The 20703-nt window shown below is 44.2% G+C and overlaps 1 protein-coding gene across 10 annotated transcripts in view; it reads right to left on the reverse strand.

Moving 5' to 3' along the window:
- Positions 1-20703, reverse strand: part of MAP7 (microtubule associated protein 7) — a 1989984-nt gene that overhangs the window by 103890 nt on the left and 1865391 nt on the right. The window lies entirely within an intron of this gene.

Below are 20703 nucleotides of genomic sequence, written 5' to 3' on the forward strand. Positions count from 1 at the left end.
AGTCTTAAACCAATCAAACAGAGTACCCTCCCGGAACAATGGGGTTTTCCCAAGCTAATTGGTCACTTTCTATGTGGATATTGCACCTGCTGTAACTCTACGTCCAAATGCAACGAACTCAACCTGGGATTAAGTACCATGTGGCGACAACATAACTTTACCAACTGCAACTTAAGTATGGTCGTACACGGAATCTGGTGTCCCTGTGATTTGCTATATTTTGGAAAAAAAGAAAGGAAGGTTAAAACTTGCATTAGTGAGCATAAAAGTTGCATCCGTAACCAAACACAGAATGCCCCCCTAGTAGATCACTGGGTGGAATACATACACAAAGTAGAAGACCTGCAGTGGACAGTCAGCTGGAAACTGAACCCGACCGGTGATGGGAATAGAGATAAAATTAAACTACTGAAAAAAGAACAGCGGTTAATATTTCTGCCCAAAAGCCCGGTCACTGGGCTCAACGACAAACTTGATTGGACAGCCTGAAGCCTAATTGATGCTTTGTGCCTTTCTGCACACTAGGACTTGGTCTCTTTTAGTGAGCTCTACAACGGCCAGTTTGACTAGTTGCAACCTCCACATCGGGCTTGCAGCCAATGGCAAGTTTTTCCTCAGATCTCTAGTTCGATCCCGCAGTGATTTTCACTTGACACGACTTTGCGCTGTATGTGGCAGTATGAAATCATGAGAAGGGCGTTGCATTTTTTGAAACGCATTGACTGGAGCCTAGTAAGTTTGCCTTCTGCACACTAGAGTCACCAAAAGGCTTAGCTCTCTGAGCCGTATCGGCACCACAGCCGTCTATATACACCAGACTTGCTGCTTTATGATTGCACGCCTGTACCCTGAATTAGGCTCTTCAAAAAATAAGCAGTGTTTTGCGAGTAAACTGCTCGAAATTGCTGAACAGTAGTTCGGCGATTGGTATAAAACAAACTACAAACACCAGAAGTTCTGGTGCATCTGACTCAGAGGCAAGATGGCTACGCACACCGATAGTGTAGCAACAGTATGTCACGTGGACACCCATGAGATTATAATCACCACAGTAACACCATTCGTGTAGACAATTGGAACCCCTGAACTGGTGACGTGCGAATAGAGGTAGCGGTGCAGCCCTGGCCATTAACAGTGATTTACGGAGCTGCCACAGCGTTTTTGAAGCTACAGAATGAACGCATGGTAAGCAGTGCCTGGGCTCCGCCCTATTAGGCTATGTGCCGATAGAGTGTTAGCTACACTCAGGCTTGTTAGGACACTATTGGAATGAGTTAACCCATTTCCCCGAGTATTTTTCTCGGCATAATTAGTATTTTGGGTTATCTACAGGTGTTCGTACTAACATGGTGTCAGAGACGGACACATTCCCACTGTAAAGGAGAGCTGAACACACAGCATTGACACTGTGTACCTTTCTCTTCACCTGTAGACATTGTCTTCTCATGACCATGGGAACAGGTATAAAATCTAGATGCCGACAGAATAAGACGTGCACTCAGCAAACCAGAGTTTCTATTCTGTGGTGCTTACTGCAGATTAAATAGTCAACTGATGTTTGTTTCTGGATTTCTCGCCACGCAGAATGAACTCAAATTCCAGCCGCGACCCTGCCGGTGCATAGACATCACAATACCATCTGACTTCAAGACAGCACCGCGGTACGCATAGTGTCCGGTAATACCGCCCAGTGACCTTGTTTTCGGTTAAATAGGCAACACGAACTTGTAGTAGGATATACCATCTCACATGTTGACATTTCGTTTTGTTCTATGTTCCCACTTTACATCAGGGACAGAACCAGCCGAATTTATAGTCGCCTTCACGGTGCATTTTGTGCCCTTGTTGACGAGGACTGGAAGCCTTCACAACTGTTTCTATCCCTAATGCCGCTCGTCATAGAGACTGGTGCTGGTGAGTGCAGATCAAATGACACTCTTCTGCTATACTTAGGGCAACAGTGTTTAGGAAGTTTTTCCCAAGCTTAATTTCACATGCATGTGTCGTTTATAGGTACACATCTCTCGATATAGCTCAAGCATGTTCAACTGGACTTAAGATAGAGCTTTAGGACTAACTGAAGTGTGGCTAAATAAGCTATTTCTTCTTTTTTTTCTCATTTGGAGACCCCAAGCAGCATTATTGATTACCTTTGTGGTTTTGAGCACTTTGTACTATAGCAAGTGGTTAACTGTAACCATCCTCTTAAATGGAAGGCTCACTAAATAGACTGATCAGACATGAGGTATTTTGACCCTTGTCCCCCCTTTTTTTCGCCCACAGATACAAACTCAACTCTCCACTTGACCTAGTAACACAAATTGCTGCAGCAGGATTAAGCTGATTGCGGCTTTTGATTGTGAAGACCTACTATTCGATTTATTTGATTAGGCATTGAAATTGAAGATCATTGTAGTCTTCTTTCTTTGTCATAATACATTGCTAATTGCTTAATTTGAGTGTGTAAGTAGTGCGTGAGGAATAAAACATGTTGGGCTGAATGGGAATGGAGTGGTATGATATTAAATGGTCAGTTGAGATTTTAGCAAACTTCCGGCCAACTAGTGAAAACTTTTGGTTGACCGTCTAGCTTGATTTTTTGTTATGTCTAGCTTGTAAAGCTTCTTGAATTGTTTTTTCCCCTTGTTTTCTCTTGGTTTTTGCCTGTCAAATGTCTGTTAAAACCAACAGAAAATGCAGTGTACGTTGAATTATTAATTTTTGTCATGACCGTGAAATTTTAAACTCATTTTGTTACAATAAAAGTGCATATATATTTGTATTACTTTTCGTGTGACAGAGCGGTTGGTTGAATTTTACTTCACTTGATTGTGGGTTTTCCACACAGCCTATAGTTGAAATATGTTGTGCTTTCTGTTTCCCCTTGTGCAATAGAGATTAATTAGCGTCCCTACCTGTAGCTAAAAACTGCTCACCAGTACTTTCTTTGCTAAAATCATAGGTTTCACCTATCCTGGAGTTTTGCTATTGGTATAGCAGTATAAAAATTCATTTCCCCCTACCTCTTTTTTGTATTTAAAGATCTGTAATACTGCACCAGGCACCCGCACCACCACTGTAGTCACAGAATTGTCACTTATTGCGCACAATTCAAAACTTCCTGTAGAAGCATCAGGACCGCATGCAGCTGCTAATCAATCACCAGAACTACCACACTGCCCTCACCCTCAGGACCAATTTCTGAATCTGTATGCAGATCCACATCGTTCACAGCACTTGTTGGATCAGCGCCAATAGAGTCGTAAAACACATGTTCCGCAGTGGGTTTATTAGCTATCAAACTAACAGTATATGCCACATGGATGCGGTGTCTTCTGGTACCAACATTCCCGGATTAGCTCTGGCACCTACTGTCACATTTGCATCACCAGATTAACCATGGACTACTGCTGAAACACCAAGTGCTCCACTATCAAATACCACTATATCCTTAAGCATTGCAACGCCAGACACAAAGACAGCGGCAACTGTATACACAAGGGCTATATAAAAACCTTTTGCAACGGATTCAGCGTCCTACTGCACCAAAGTAACTGATACAGAACATTGTGTACCAGCAACACCTGCATGTGCCTTAGCGTCAACATCTGTCTCCACGATCACATCCATTGTTTTATCAAACACTGGGAAAAGACGGGACATAGGGCTGTGGTCCCTCAGGGAAATGTAGTAGTATCGCAATATGCAGATATAAAAGGCTAACCCACCTGGAATACGCTACAAATGCACAGGAACTGCCTCTGCAGAGGAAAGTGCTCTATGCCGGGAACAAAAAAGAAGGTTGCATTGGCCAGACGCTCCAATCCTCAAATCACACAAGAAAGTCTTACAAGACATTTGGGCTAGAACCTCCAGGACTCAACAACCAAGTATCCCTACTCGAGCTATGCCGCTCCAACAACAATGGCAGGAGCCAAGGAAGACTTTGAGAAGAGTTTCCAGGACTTTCAGGGTTCGTTCACAGCGGCATTTCAAAGGCAATTTACCGCATTCACATCTGAGATTAAACAAATGATTACAGTATTTAGAAAAGATCTAACAGACCTGGTTGAGCGTACAGAAGCAAATAAAGAACGATAAAAGAAATGACCCAAGAACACACACAATCGGAGGAACTGATGGAACATTTGGCGAGATCAATGCATCATCTTGAAATACAATGCAAAGACTTAGAAAATAGGTCTCATAGGGCAAACCTGAATCAGTCAGAGACCCAGAATTAAAAGACGCATTAATCTTCAAAGAAATACTGAATAATGACGAAGAGGAGAAGATACGTTTGAACCGAGTCCGCAGGGTGGGCCCAAAGAGATCCAATCCTGGGGCGCGCCCTAGGGACCTGTTGGCAGCGTGCGGGGACTACCCACAAAAGGAACAAATTCTGAAGGCAGCCACACAAGCAGACCCGATCACATACAACGGCTCAAACATACACCTGTATCAAGACCTTTCTCAAGTTACACTTCAAAAATGCAGGGAAATGCAGATTGTGGTAAAAACACTACAAATAAGTAAGATAAAATATAGATGGACATTCCAGTTTGGCGTGACATTTGCAGTAGATGGGAGGTAGCTCAGGATCACCTCCTGGGAAGAAGAAATGGAACTGTTAAATATCAAAGATGAAGGAGATACCCTACGGAGTCAACAGCAACCTGGTCATTCACTTCTTGCGACACTGCGTGACAGACCAAGCGGGGACGCAGGCAGCATTCGACGCAAGGGATCAAGCTGGAATCGCTGTAACTCTTGCCTTAAAGGCCCGGTGGAAATTTCCAAAAAGTTACACTATTGAGAGAAGAAAGGGGAATCGTTTGAGTGATGTGCTATTTACGCTACTATTGGAGGCCTGGGACGAGACACCCCAACATGGAATCGCTGGGGAGGGGGCGAAGAGGGTTTTAGGATACCCTATGGGGAACCCTGGAGGAAGTGATGATCCACGGCGAAGGGCAGGTGTTCGAAGGTACGTTAGGTACTACGGGTCACACCAGGGTGGAGGAAGGGACGGGAAAAGGGAGTTATAGGGTTATAGTGATAAATGACGGGGGAATGTTACAAAGTAAGGGGAGATGGGTAGAGGAAGATCTGCACGAGGAAGAGGAAGCAGAAATTAGGAACAATGTCTAGCTCTTGGGCAATGTAAAATAATTATAATATTCAAAATCCAATACATTCAAGTGTATATCACCTCCTATCCAGGGGTTAAACACCTTAGCAAATGTAAGAAATTAGAGGGGTTTCCAGCTCGACATCATCCGGAAGTACTGGCATTACAGGAAACCCATGTAAGACAGCATGACAAGCGTAGACTCCATATACAACATTATCCCATTATCATACAAGCCAATGTGCAAGCAAGAGGGCCAACGTTTTAATAGCGATTATGTTGGGATGCAATTCAAAATAATTAACACTAAGGTGGACAGGGAAGGCTGATATTTATTTTAGCTGAAATAGAATCAACAACGATTACCTTGGTTTCGAACTATGCCCCAAACACTGGCCAATAAGGGTTTCTGAGAAAGACTTTGGCAGAGGTGTAAACATTTATGGCAGGGGAGCCGCTAATATTTGGAGATGTTAATATGGCATGGCACCCACATCGGGACAGAAGCATAAGGACCCGATATGGTCATTCCCCTCCCTCACACAGGCTTCATTTAAAAGTTAAACAATTAGCGATTTTGGACGTATGGGTAACTTTGAAAGGGACCGAGAAAGAGTATACTCACTACTCTCACGTCCATAAACATTTTCAAGCATTTTCATGCATAGATTACATTTGGTCATCAACCATGTTGTTCGGCTATATTTAAAAAATGGAGATTTACGTGATTGCATTATCAGATCATGCGCCTCTAGAAATAGAGCTTTCCCTTCCAACAACAACATCAAAGATATGGTCTTGGGTTTGCCCCACAGACCTTTTTTCGAGACTCAGTAGTAGGGGGAAAGATTGTTTATTTTTTTTAGCTGAATGACACAGGTGAAATAGCGATAAACACATTATGGGATGCTTTTAAGGAGACTTTACTCTGGGAACTCATTTCAGAGGGGGCTCGTAGACATAAACAAAGGGTAGCCTTAGAGTCCCAGCTTGAGGGTGAACTGAAGCAAACAATGAAAAAAATGGAAACAGACAGACGGTTAACCATTAAAAAGGCCTATGGAAATATAAGGGGAGACTACAGCTTTCGCAAACGACAAAAGCAGAAAAAGGCTTACTGTACGTGAAACAAAAATATTATGTAAAAGCGAATAAAGCAGACAGATTGCTGGCCAGGCAGCAAAGGCAAAATAGGGCATCACAAACTATTTTGGGTGTAAAGGATGCTCACGGGAACTGGTTACAACAACCCCACAGATACGTACACAATTCGGGGAGTTCTACTCCACTCTTTATCAATAAGATACCCCAAACACTACAGCCCAAAATACATAGTTACATTCAGTTTAGCTTCCGATTATTACTCTTCAGGTATGTGAACAGCTTGAACAGGAGATAACGATTGAGGAAATCTCACAGGTAATCCAAACCCTCTCTCTCTCTCTCTCTCTCTCAATAAGGCCCCAGGTCCCGATGGATACTCAGCCCCATTTTATAAAACATATCAATCGATACTGGCCTCTAAATTGACAAAACTTTATAACTCATTTAAGTATACTGGACACAACTCCCTCAATGGAGGCAGCTAAAATTATTCTTTTTCCAAAGCCGGCTCACCACTTGGGCCAATCACACAAGAGTGCGACTTGAGTTACCAAGGTAACTCAGTCCAGGGTGCCTAAACCCCCTCCCATACCCTTGTGGTACCTAGACAGAGTGGCACCACCTTTGGAGGCTTCTGTGGAGAAGCCCGCCAAAAAGTGGAACAAAGGGCACGACTTGGGTTGGAGTCACAGAAGGGAACACAAACGCCATTTTAGAATCGAGTCCTGGCAAAAAAATACCAACCGGTGAATTAATATTAAATAAATAAACCAGCGGTATGTTCAAGGCTATGAGAATTAAATAATTAAAGTTGGTAGCCTCGAACAATGGGAAAATCCCATAGGAATATATTTGCGGTTGAATATAAAAAGTAGTATCCACTGCTACCAGCCAAAACTCGATCAGGGGGGACGGAGACGTGCCCGCTGGACTAACAGACCCCGGGGCAATTGAATTGGCCCGACCAGTACATCCACAATATGATGGTTTGTACTGGTTTCTGTTAATAATTTGGGACTAGTAAAGCCAATGGTGACTTTACATGCCCTGGGAGACAGTAGTCAGTCCCAGGGTATGGAGTCTATGGTGGGGTGTCACTATGACACCCCTGTGTTACTGCACGGAGGGTGCTGTGTAACACACATAGTAAAAACGCATGAGACCCTATGGGGTAAAGGACCCCATAGCCCATAAAACACATTAGCAGTCAAAGGAACACCATACATCATGTCCAAGAGTGGGAGAAAAAGAGTCTCACTCTTGGCAGGAGAAAAAAACAAACTCCAGAAATCCAGCAAAGCTGCTGGGGGACTAACTAGGTTAGGAAATTCAGCCTAAAGAGAGAATTCTCCCTAACACCCCACAGCGTGTGGGTTAGACCGACCCATTGCCCTGATTAACCGTGATGCCAAAATCTACACAAAAATCCTTGCAAACAGACCAGTGGATATTTAACCATCCCTAACCCACCCTGACGAATCCGGGTTTATCAAACACTGACAAACCCATAATAACATTAGAAAGGCGTATCATTTGATCAAGAAAACGACCAAGAAGAAACAACCGGCGCTACTCCTGTCACTAGACACTGAGAAAGCGTTTTACAGAGTTGAATGGTCATTCCTGTTTCAAACTCTAGAGGCAACAGTGTTTGGCCCTCAATTCATGAATAAGGTTATTAACAAATGGTCAGGTGTCTGCATCAATCACACTATCTCGCGGAACTAAACAGGGATGCCCACTATCTCCTCTTTGGTATGCAATACATTTGGAACCTCTTTCAACTAAAATAAGGCAAACCGACCAAATTCATGGGATATTATTAGGGGAGAAAATCATAAAATAATGGCATAGGCGGACAATATGCTGATCACAGTCACAAATGCAGTTAAGCCCCTGAAGGCGGTCACGAGAGAATTGAGAGGAATTTGGCAAGGTAGCAGGCATAAAAATAAACATCACTAAATCCGGAATATTGACTTACACCGTCCGAAGTAGCTCAGGTCTCGGTAAACACCAAATTTGCTTGGGCAGATGAACAAATTTAACTACTAGGAGTATACTTAACCAATACTTTACAGTCACTATACAAAGTAAACTTCTCCACTATTCTTGAGGAACTTCGATGTTTACTTTTGAGGTGGGGTCCACTTACAGTTTCTTGGCTAGGGCGGATAAACGCAGTGAAAATGTCAGTACTTCCCAAGGTGCTGTATTTATTTCAGGCTTTTCCTATACCTATACCATCATTGTTCTTTACAAGGAATGACTTAAAATATTTATCTGGAACAATAAAACCCCACGGATAGCAATCAAAACTTTAATGACCCTACAAATAAAAAGGGGCCTGGGACTTCCCAACTTTGTTAATTATTACCAGGCAGCACACTTATGAGTGCTGCGAGACTGGTTCTCTTCAGATTCCGAGAGAAAATGGGCTGAAATGGAAAGGGCAATCTGCGGTTCCCGTATAGCGGATCTACTTTGGCTTCCCAAACAAGATCACCCCACAAATATGCATGCTAGCCAAATTACACATTTAGTCGAATAGGTTTGGGACACAGTAGTGAAACGGTATCAAAGCACAACACATCCCTCCCCTTTCACACCAATATTTGACAATCCACAGTTTAAAACGGGCTTGGAAATGGGCTCCTTTCCCAAATGTAAAGAATCGAATTGCACTAAAATGTGCGATATGTTTCAGGATACGGACTTCAAATCGTTTGAACAATGTAAAAGGGAGTTAGGTTTATCGTAAACAGAGAGATTCCAATACTTTCAGGGTTGACATTAGCTGATGGCTCCCCCGAACAAAGCTGCAGCCTTCAGACCACTAACAGCATTTGAGAAATTCTTGATTTCAAATCCAGGGGAGAAAAACCTTATTTCCAATCTCTATCGCTTTCTACAAGAGGAGCTCCTAGTGGGCCACCTGAGATATGTTCAGAACTGGCAGCAGATACCGGGGGTATCTATATCCACGGAAGAATGGGAGTTATTATGGTCGAGATATTCCTAAACGAACGCGCTCCCTACAGATCAGAGAATCATGGTATAAAGCAATGCTGCAGTGACACTACACCCCATATAGGCTCCATCAAATTAAACTAATTAGCATAGACAAATGTTGGAGGGAATGCAATGGCAAAGGTGACTGGCTATATATATGGTTGGACTGTCCTAAATTGACTAATTATTGGGGAACCATTAATAAATACATTCAGCAAATCTTTGGAGGAGGACCACAGCATCACATAAAGGATCTACTGCTGGGAATCGCAAACTCCGAAGGAAGGAAAAATGCCCTAAACAAAAACAGAAAGCTCATAGTATCCTTTGGTTTGCAGCCTTAGTGGTGATAGCCCAACATTGGAAAGATAAAGATCCTCCATATATGCATGACTGGTTTGTGAAGGTATGGAATTTTGCAGCTTTGGAATGGATGACTTTCACAATTCAGGGGGCACAGGCGGCTTACTCGAAAGATTGGGAAATGGTTCTGCAGTTTTTACAGGATGATTACAATGTTGTGCTTTGCCCACACAAAACTACGTATTCTAGGCATTGCATAGACTGACTTTTTGTTATTCCTCCAATTGCGGACAGGGAGATTAATGGGTGGTGAGGGCTAGGGGTGAGACTTAGGTACGAGGGCGGGGAGAGGAACAGTTTTTCTGTTTATATAATTTTAACTACCAATAATATATATAATTTTTTTTTTAAAGGAACCTAACTCCAAGCCATAGAGGAGAACAATCACAGAGCAAGCAGAAACACAAAACAACAACTCAGGAGGGCAATCGCTACTGCAACCCCTGGAAACACCAACTAGGGTAAGCGATTCGCAGCCGTGAGGCAAACAACCACTAACAACAGGAAGCCACACACAAACATGAGGCAAGCAAACCGCCACCAAAAATAGGAAGCCATTCGCAACAGTGAGGCAAACAACCACTAACCACAGGAAGCCACACACAAACATGAGGCAAGCAAACTGCCACCAAAAACAGGAAGCCATTCGCAACAGTGAGGCAAACAACCACTAAATCACGGGAAGCCACTCGCAACCATGAGAAAATCTGATAGATACCTGAAGAACAGACAATGCCACGCCAAAGAACTAGCAGACTCAAGAGAAAGCAAGACAAAGGGACAACCGCAAGGGAACCACGACAGACCTCCACGCTGCCAAACGACAGAAAACACACTCAAACAGCACTGGAATAAGAGCACCCCCCCCCCAAAAAAGACTATCGGAACCTCAAAGAAAAAATGATAAAATGACTAGGAGACTGGGGAATCACACTCTCACCCCATACATCACCAAACACCAGGAAAACCTCTGCCAACACCGTCCTGAATCTGAGGACGAACCAGAGCAGGCCATAAACCCAATAAGAAACCAAACCGATCTGTTCAACAACAGTACTATACAAATTGGCCATGCTCAACAACCCACACTCGACAGGAAGAACCACCAACAAAACAACCCAAAGACACAAGCCAAAACTAAATAAGCGACCTTAAAGAGCAAACTATACTGCAATCTTATCAATGCCAGACCGTTGTCCAAACACTCAACCAAGATCTACGACCTACTCTGCGACGGGCGAATTGACATCCTATTCATCACAGAAACCTGGCGAGCCGAAAACTACAGAGTGGTCCTTCACAGCTGCCTACCCAACAACATCAAATGCAAACAAGCGAACAGGAAAGGGAAAAGTGGAGGAGGACCTGCGGTAGCCTACAAAGAACACCTAATAATAAAAATAGCGCACCCCGTAAAAGTTCCTAACTGCAAGTCCCTTGTCCTTCAACTTACCACAGACCAACAAACAAATCTCACATTCATTCTAATCTTTAGGCCACCAACCTATGACGCGACCTTCGCAAACACCTTCATAGAAGCAGTCACAAATCTAGCCATACAGCATGAACATCTGTTCATTCTCTGAGACTTCAACATATGGTTCAAAGATGAGAACCCCAACTCGGAGAAAATGTTAATCAAGCAACTTGAGACCATGAACCTCCGACAGATGGTGAAAGGAGCAACACATAGCAGGGCACACCCTGGACGTAATCATTGCCAATAAAAACCTGGTCTCAACATCACTACCCATCCAAATACCATGGAGCGACCACCTCATTATCCCTTTTGTGATACAAATACCATCAAAGACACCTAAAAAACCTAAAAATACCCAACTATTAGGAAAAGAAACTGGAGAATCATCAAGAACAGCAACTTAAAGGATCAACTAGAAATCTTGAAGCCAGCGACCACATCCTTGGATGCAACGGACAGACGAAAAAGCTAACTTAATCCAGAAATGTTTTGCAGAAACAATAAATTCCATGTGCGTCGTCCCATCAAGAAAGAAAGCGGTGCTTGGGTGGGGAAATAAGATAACTGCAGCGCAGCCCCTATAGCAAAATGGTAACCTGAGGGAAATTGAGAAGCTTGAACCATGGCCACGCTGGGTAAGAACGGGAAACTAGCTTTGTTCGAGGACATGCAGTGTAAATTTCCCATCACAGAACAATATCACTTTATGCAGTTGTCCCACGCCCTGAGAGTTCACATACCTCCAGAGGACACGGTCCCCGACTACACACCGATAGAGCGAAATATGTTCCCTGCCTACATCCCCACCAAATGCACATCCATCCTTTACAACGCCATTACATCCTTTGCTACCCCCGAGCTATCGAGATTAAAGGCTAAATGGGAGAGAGATGTAGGGGAGATAGAACCAGAGGACTGGATCCAGGTTCTTATGCATCCACGGGAGGTGGCTATCTCCTCCAGGCTCAGGCTAGTGCAACTTAAAGTCTTGCATAGAAAATACTACCCTAGAATACTTTATATGGCTGGAAGAGGGCTACGAACTCGAACAGTCTCCGATTTGGTGAGGAGGAGGGTACCTTCTTCCACACTCTGTGGCTATGCCCACGGATCTGTACCTTTTGGAATGCTTGCTGTACAAAGCTCTCCAGGGTGCTCACTTGTGCCATTGAACTGAACACGAGGGTCCTGATCCTCGGTGTGCCGGACCTGTCCGACTTTAATAAATAGGACAAGCTGCTACTGAATACTACGACGGCCCTAATGAAGCGTAACATCGCACGAAAATGGGGAATGCCAAACCCCCCCGATACTGGAACAGTGGATTTTGGATATGGACTCATGTGCATTGATGGAAAACCAAATCTATGGCACAAGAGGCAGCCCAACCAAAGCAGTTAAAATATGGGGGAAATGGGACGAGTCTGGGCCCTAAGGGCAAGGTCAGCGATGCTTACTGCACATACAGATGGAGAGTGGGCCGGAGGAAGAACTCTTGGTGTTTTGTAACGCAAATGATATTCTGTTGATTTAAGATGTGGACGCTGGCCTGAAGTGCTTTTGTTCTGCCGCTTTGTTTGTGTTTTTTGTTCTTTTGTTCTGTGGCTGTTTTGTTTCAGTCATAAAAAACAATAAAATGTTTTATAAAAAAAAAAAAAGAAAGCAGTGGCAAAATGGTACACACCACACCTAAAAGTGATGAAGAATTAACACAAAAAGATCAACAAATATCAAAATGTTTACAACAACCATAATCTAAAAAAGAATAGAAAAAGAGAATTCATTATACATCTAATACATACTCTTAAAACTTTCCATTTGCCTTCTTAAGTTCCTTAGAGCCCCACATCAGAGTATGTTTCAAGAAATATTCCCCTTTGTCAACTCCAAGGATTTAAGAAAGGCTGCAATTTTGAGTCTGTCTTTTGTGCTATTGATACAGAGGCATCGTTGCCATACTTGATCAACAGGTAACATCATCATTTACTGCAGAATTTACTCATATGTGTATTTATTGCTTCTGCCAAGGCCAAACAATCCAGGGCCATATGGCTACATGTTTCAACCACCCCATCAGTTCCACAGAACCTACCTTTTCCATCATTCAGACCTAACATTCTGCGCCTTAAGAGAACTTCCTTGAAATCCAATATATTCCACCTTGACCTAAGGAGTTGATTACGCATATATTTATCTATCAAAGAGGGATTTTTTTTTACTTCTCCCAGATTATTTAGTAACAGATCTATAGCCAATCCCGGTTCCCCGAACATATTCTCACATTCCTTTTCCAATACACATGGAACGTCCTTCTCCTTACCCAATGACCTCATTATTACTAGATTTTGTTTAGTTGTTCACAGAGAGTGTCTTCCATAGGGTCAACGATTTTTGCTAGTAGTGGCAATTCTTTCCATCACCCTCGTGCCTCCAGTGATATCAGCCCAAGTTCAAAACGAATTGCTGGCATTGGGATTGCATTGGGCAATTTCAAGCACCGCCTCCAAATCAATGCTTCAAGGGAATCAAAGCCTTCACATGGGTGGCCCCAAACCCTTCCCCACCATACAGCCATTTAGGGACAATTTTCTCCTCATAAAACTGGACGGCCAGCTTGATTGAGAACCTACCAAATCTGCCATCCAGCTTTGTTAGTTGCATTGGCAATGCTTCCACCTTTGCTTTCACTCCTGCCCAGATTTTTCCACTAGATGGATGCCCAGAAATGTCCAAGCCCAAATAAGTCATCTGGTCTGAGCATCCAGTACTGCACACTCCTCAAGGGGACCGTGACATATTTTCCACTTTCCTAGCTCTTGAGAAGTGCAAAATCATAGTCTTGGCGGGTTGATCTTTAGCCCATTTTTGGAAGCATAGTCGGAGAAACCCTTCAAAAGTCGTTGCAAATCCTTCTTTGTGTCATCGAATAGCATGAAGTCATCTGCATAGGATAACCCAGGTACTCTCAGATTGCTTATTTTTGGGGACACAAAACCACACTTATCCAGATATTCCCAGGCATCAGATGAGTACAGATTAAAGATGCATGGGGCTAAAATGCATCCCTGTCGTACCCCCCCTTTTACTCAATACGTCTGGATAAATAGTCTTATTTATTATTTTTATTGCTGAATTACAGTGCAGTTTCATCAAGATCTTCAATAAGTCATCGGGAAACCCCCATTCATGCAGCTTATGCCTTAGAATTATCCGAACAACACTATCAAACGCGTTTGACAGCTCTATGGAGGCTACTAAGATTCATCCTTCCTTCGATGCTCAATCAGAGTGCTGGAAAATGTGTAACACTACTACATTCAGGGATGCTGAGTGGCCCTTTCTAAAGCATGTTTGGAGCATTGACAGTCTTTTTGAGTCCCTAACCCATTCATTTAAGTGACCCAAGTGAACAGACTAAAACAATTTGCAGTCAGCGTCTGCCACACGGGTCCGAAATGTCCTCTTCCTCCATTGAGGACTCAGTCTCCCCTTCTTCCCCTTCCTCCTCACCTTTAGATTTCCACTTGGGATCTGGTTTCTTCCGTCCTCCCTGACCCGGCTTCTCCTTTTTTTTATGAAGATAGGGTTGGCCACGGAAGGACACAGTGCCCACTAAGGTCAGTGGGACTGTGGCCTATCCTCCTTGACCGCCTGATATTGAGGAAAAAGCCAGAGGCACAAAAAAACCCAAGTATTGGTTGTGGTGGTAGGAGGCAGGACCAATCACAGAATAGAACGGATGGCAAAGCAGCGGCTTGTAGTGGGCACGAGGAAGTGGCAACGGGATGACCTGGCAATGTAAAGCACCAGAAGAATATCAAGAGAAAGCTGAGCGGAAGGTAAACAAGCCAAAGGATAAATGTTGGAAAAAGGTAAGCAGTAAATTAGTGCAGCAAGGAAGTAGACGGCAGGGTGACAGCAGACAGAAGGAGGCCTAAAGGAGGGAGGAGCTAATAATGGTGCGTAAACAAAGAAGATGAGAGGTAAGCAGCAAGAAATGAGACAGAGGATCAAAAGGTAAGCAAGCGGGGAAACCGCAAGGAGAAATGAAGCGGAGCGGTACAACACAGGAGAAACCTAGAAAGTTGTAACGCGTCTGTCAACCGGAAGGAGCTGCTGATAAACTTCTGGCGGCAGAGGCATAGCAGAAGAACTAGACCGGCAAGAAACACGTAGGGAAAACCGTGATGGGATATTCAATGGCGGCCTCCTTTCCATCAATCCCAAACACGCCACTTACCACAGGGCATGACAGTATGCCCCCTCCTGAGGCTACCCCCCCTGGCTTGCCCGGATGACCCCGGTGGAATTTACACACCAAAAGAGGGGTGTGAATATTAGATTTTGTCTCCCAGGAGCTTTCAGACCAAGGATAACCCTTCCAATGCACTAGGTATTCCAATCTTCCCCGTTGATACCTGGAATCACATGTTTGAGCTACTTCATACTCATCTCCTGAGGGGTCTACAGGCATTCTGACCTTTTTTGATGTGCATGCCCACTTATCGGGCTGAAATGCCCGCAGCTGAGATTAATGAAATAGAGGAGGAACACGCCGCAGGCCAATGGGAAGCTTAAGTCGAAAGGCTACAGGATTGATCTTGTGTGTTATTTCATAAGGTCCAATGAATCTAGGGGACAGCTTAGATGGGTGTACCCATCTGGGTAAATATTTGGTGGAGAGCATTACCTTGGATCCAGCTTCCCAATCTGGGACTGGCCTGCGGTGTTTGTCGGCCCGCAAACTTATTGCGGTCACGAGCCTCCTGGAGACTTGTCTTGGCCTTGTGATGAGCTTCCTGAATGAAAGCAAGTGAAGATTCGATCGATGGGACCTCAGAGGGTAACCTGGGGAGAGGCAAAATGGAGCGTGGGTGGTAACCATAGGTGCAGAAAAATGGGCTGATCCCCAGGACTGTGAGGATAGTGTTATTATATGAAGATTCAGCAGTGGGTAAAAGTGCCACCCAATTGTCTTGTTGCAGGTTTATGAAACAACAAAGGTATTGTTCAAGAGTGCTGTTGAGGCGCTCAGTCTGCCCATTGGATTGGGGGTGGAAGCCTGATGTCGGAGCCCTTTCAATACCAGCTTTTCGCAGAAAGCCTTCCAGAAACGAGAAGTGTATTGACTTCCACGGTCGGAAATTATTTTGGTAGGGATACCGTGGATACGGAACACATCTTTAAAAAAGACTTCTGCCATCTCTGCTGCGGTGGGAACCCCAGATAAAGGGGAAAAGTGAGCCAACTTAGAAAACGAATCTACTGTCACAATTATGCAGGTACACCCTTGAGATTCTGGTAGGTCAACGATGAAGTCAGTGGAGATTGTGTTCCACGGGCCTGATGGTACCGAACTAGGCTCCAGCAGTCCCAAAGGTCTTTGTGTAAGATTCTTACTGCGAAGACAAGTAGTACAGGACCGTATGTATTGAGAGGTATCCTTCTTCATTGCTGGCCAATAGAAGTATTGTTGGAGGAAATACATTGTCACCTTGTGACCTTGATGTCCAGAGATTTTAGAATTGTGACACCAGGCAAACGCTATCTTTCTTAATGCTTGTGTGGGTAGGTACAATTTCCCTTCTACTAAGTAGAGTCCATTCTTGACATCGTATTGAGTGTTCTTGGGGTGACCTTCTGCTTCAAAGGCCCTGCATGAAGCTTCTTTGACTTGTTGCAAGAAGGAGGATACACAGATCTTCTTGGTCTGGGGAAACATGAGTTCCTCTAACGGTTCTGTGTCGGAGGTGTAGTCACTGCGCCGAGAGAGCGCGTCGGCCAACAGGTTTTGGGAGCCAGGTATATAGGAGATATTGAAGTCAAACTGGGCAAAAAAGTGAGCCCATCTCGCCTGGCAGGTGTTGTAACACTCGAATTATCTCAAAACTTGTAGGTTTTTATGGTCAGTGCAGATGGTAAATGGATGTTCCCCTCCTTGGAGTAGGTGTCGCCATTCTAAGCAGGCCAGCTTCATGGCCAAAAGTTCCCGTTCAATAACAGAATAGTTCTTTTGACTAGCGTTTAGCGTTTTAGAATAATAGGCTATAGGATGTTCCTTGTCCAGATGTTTCTGTAAAAGGACTGCACCTACTGCAGCAGAGGATGCATCTGTTTCCAAGATAAAGCGGAGACTTTGGTCTGGCTGACGTAAAATAGGCACTGAACAAAAGGAATTCTTGAGATGATGAAAGCGGTCTTTGGCGTCCTTGGACCAACTGAAGGGAACTGAGGATTTTTTTGAGGAGAGTCGTGATTGGTAAAATCATTTGAGAAAATCCGAGTATGAATTTCTGGTAGAAATTTGCGAGTCCGAGAAACCTTTGAACCTCTTTCACCGTCGTTGGGGAAGGCCACTCGAGAATGGAGGACACCTTCTGTGGATCCATCGAGATGCCGTGATTGGAAAGGATAAAGCCCAAGTAAGCGATGGATGAAGCAGAAAAGACACACTTGTCTAGTTTTACGGAGAGATGATTGTCTTGCAACCTATTAAAGACTTCCTTGACGTGTTTCTCATGTTCACTTTGGGTGCGGGAAAAAATCAAGATGTCATCAAGATAGACAATGGTTGTTTAACACAGCAGGTCAGAGAAGAGACGATCCATAAATCGTTGAAATACGGATGGGGCATTTACAAGACCAAAGGGCATTACTTGGTATTCGAAAAGCCCAAAAGGGTTGCGGAAGCCTGTCTTCCACTCGTCATCCTTCTTGACTCGGAGCAGATGGTAAGCATTTCATAAGTCTAATTTAGTGAATACAGTAGAACCCTGGACGGCTTAGATTATTTCGGTTATGAGTAGCATGGGGTACCGATCTTTGATGGTTACTTTATTCAAGCCTCTGTAGTCAATGCAGGGTCGTAACTCCTTGGTACCTCTTTTAGGGATGAAGAATAAAGATGTTCCAGCAGGAGATTTGGAAGGTCTAATCAATTCATTGACGAGATTGTTAACCAGGTACTCTTTAAGGTACTTCCTCTCTTCCAATGACTAAGGAAACATTCTACCAAAGGGTACTAAGGCTCCGGGTGTGAGTTCTATGCAGCAATCTTCTGCCCTATGGGGTGGTAACTCTAATGGAAACTTTTCCGTGACGACTCCGGCGTAGTCACTCAGATAACTCGGTAAGCAATGAATAGCACTGGATTCAGACGGTCTCGATTGTTTCAAATCTCGGTTCTGGACGACAATTTGTCTTACAGTAAGAAGAATGGAAGCTTAAGGTATTCTTAGTCTAAATGATTGTGGGATTATGCTTCCGTAACCAGCCAATGCCGAGAATGAGAGGAAAATGAGCGGCATGGATGATGTCAAAGGTAAGTCTTTCTGAATGTTGTTGAATGAACATTGTGAGTTCCTCTGTGGTATGGGTTATGAGGCCGGAGCTTAGTGGTTCGCCGTCCACGCCTTCTACTTTCTGATCTTCCTTCTTAGCGATTCTGGGTAGACCCATCTTATCCGCCCATTGAGTATCGATGAATTTTCCGGCAGCCCTGCAATCTAGCAGGGCTTGTGAATCTATTTCGGAATCTCCCACCCTTAATGTCACAAGCACTACCATGAGACGGGAATCTTCAGTCGTCATAGAGGAAGTCACTGAAAGAGTAGTGTAAGGACTTGCATGAGCCCCTCGGAAGTTAGTTCTAACACTTACCGAGGGCATTCGTTTCCCGAACGTCTAGGTGGAACATCAGGACAATCTCTTAACAAATGAGTGGAGGCTCAACAGTACATGCATAGGTTTCCTTCTCTTCTTCTCTTACGTTCCTCGGGGGTAAGAGGGGCAAGAGTGGTACCTATTTGTATTGGCTCCTCTTTGGACTGTCTTGAAGTCAATGAGGAAGGTGGGAGAATGGCTTCCGGGGGAGACCCAAAGTTCTTAGTCTTTTAGAACTGAGTTACATCAAACGGAAATCAATACGGAGAACTGCAGTTAAGAGGTCTGCAAATGTCGAAGGTCGGGCTATGCGGGCAAGCTCGTCTTTCAAGTCCTCTCTTAAGCCTCTGCGAAAAATTGCATATTGTGCTTGTTCCTGCCATCCTGCCTCTGAAGCCAATTGTTTGAATATCGTAATATATGACAGTAAGTCGGAGTTCCCTTGTCGTATATCCAAAAGATCTTTTGATGCTAGATATGTACTTTCAGTTCTCAAAAAGGTCTGCTGTAGGAGTGTCTTAAAGTGTTAGGCAGAAACCTGTGCAGTTCCCTCTGGGACCACTGCAAATGATTTAGGACTACAGGTGTTTGGCAGTAAACCCACTTGGTAGCAGTCTGTACCACACAGATTCAATTGGTAGCTGTGGCTGAGCAGTCAGACTTCCCTCAAGAAGAGTTAGGCAGTATACAGAGTATTCACAATAGGTCAAGAGAACACAGTACAACAAGTAAACACTGACCAGGGTTTGGTGTAAAAGAGATATAATTATTTATTTAAAACCACATGTAGAAAAACACACAGGCACTAATAGTAAGCAATTCAAAAACAGGGTCACTAAAAGATATACACTCCCTTAAAAGAATATTAGACAAGTCTTAAGTAAAGCCCCACTTATTTTCAGACAGCGGTGAGCGCTTAACATAGATTGCACTCTAATAATCAGTTTTAAAAAGGGAGAGAAGAGCAGGGAACAAGTTGAAACAGATCCCAACACTTTTATCAGAACATAACAAGAGAGGAAGACAAAGTAAAACCGTGAAGATAGAGTTCAATAGGCTGGATCCACTTAAGAGGATCAAAACGAAATGTGTCCAAGGTCACACGGTTGCAGTGCACAAAAAGTCTTGACAAGGTTCAAAAAGGAGTAGGACCAAAGAAAGGGACCAGTTAGTGGGTCAAGGCGGCCAGCCCAGTCCAGAAGGTTAAGGAGTTATTATTACCTTGTAGCAATCTTTAGAAAGGGAGGCCCGGCGGACACGGTACCTTAAAGTAGTGAGAACGCTCCAGCGGGGGCAGTTGTTCCTGGCAGCAGGTGCAAGTCGGTGCTTCGTCCGGGGGAGGAGAGGATCTCGTCGTGGAGGAAGACAGGAGTCCGTTACACTGCCAGAGAAGAAACCAGCCGCAGAGTTTCTCAGGTACAAGGAGCGGTCCGGTGATTCGCGGTTCAGTGGTGAGTGGCTATCCGGCTGCTGGGGTGCTTGGCACGGGCAGTTCGACCACAAACCGGGCTGGGGTGCGAAGAAAGAAAGGAAAAACTGGTTGTGCCCACCAGTCAGGGGAAGAAGCCTCTCCAGCCGGGAGATCTTCTTTGTCATCGGGAAGTGGTGAGTCGGTTCTGCAGGGCTCCACCGGTGGGGTTGTCGTGGTAGGTCGGCTCAGCTTCTCCCTCGTCGGATTCTCAGGTCCTGTGGCCACTTCTGAAGTTCCAGTCCCCGAAGCCCTGCTGTTAGAATACGGTTTTGGTAACTAAAAATAACCAACAATAGTACAGAATATCAGCATAAAAGGATACATGTAGGGTAGATTTTATCAAAAGGATACACGTAGAGTCTTCCGGAGATGACTCGATGTCCCTCGTATCTGGTGAATAGCGACCTTCCAACTGACGGCACTCTTTGACTGTTAAGGACACAGCCCAAGGGAGGAATCAGCGGAAAGGGCGAGTAAGTA

Source organism: Ambystoma mexicanum, chromosome 4p, assembly GCF_040938575.1.
Source record: "Ambystoma mexicanum isolate Mex_15411 chromosome 4p, UKY_AmexF1_1, whole genome shotgun sequence".
NCBI lineage: Eukaryota > Metazoa > Chordata > Amphibia > Caudata > Ambystomatidae > Ambystoma > Ambystoma mexicanum.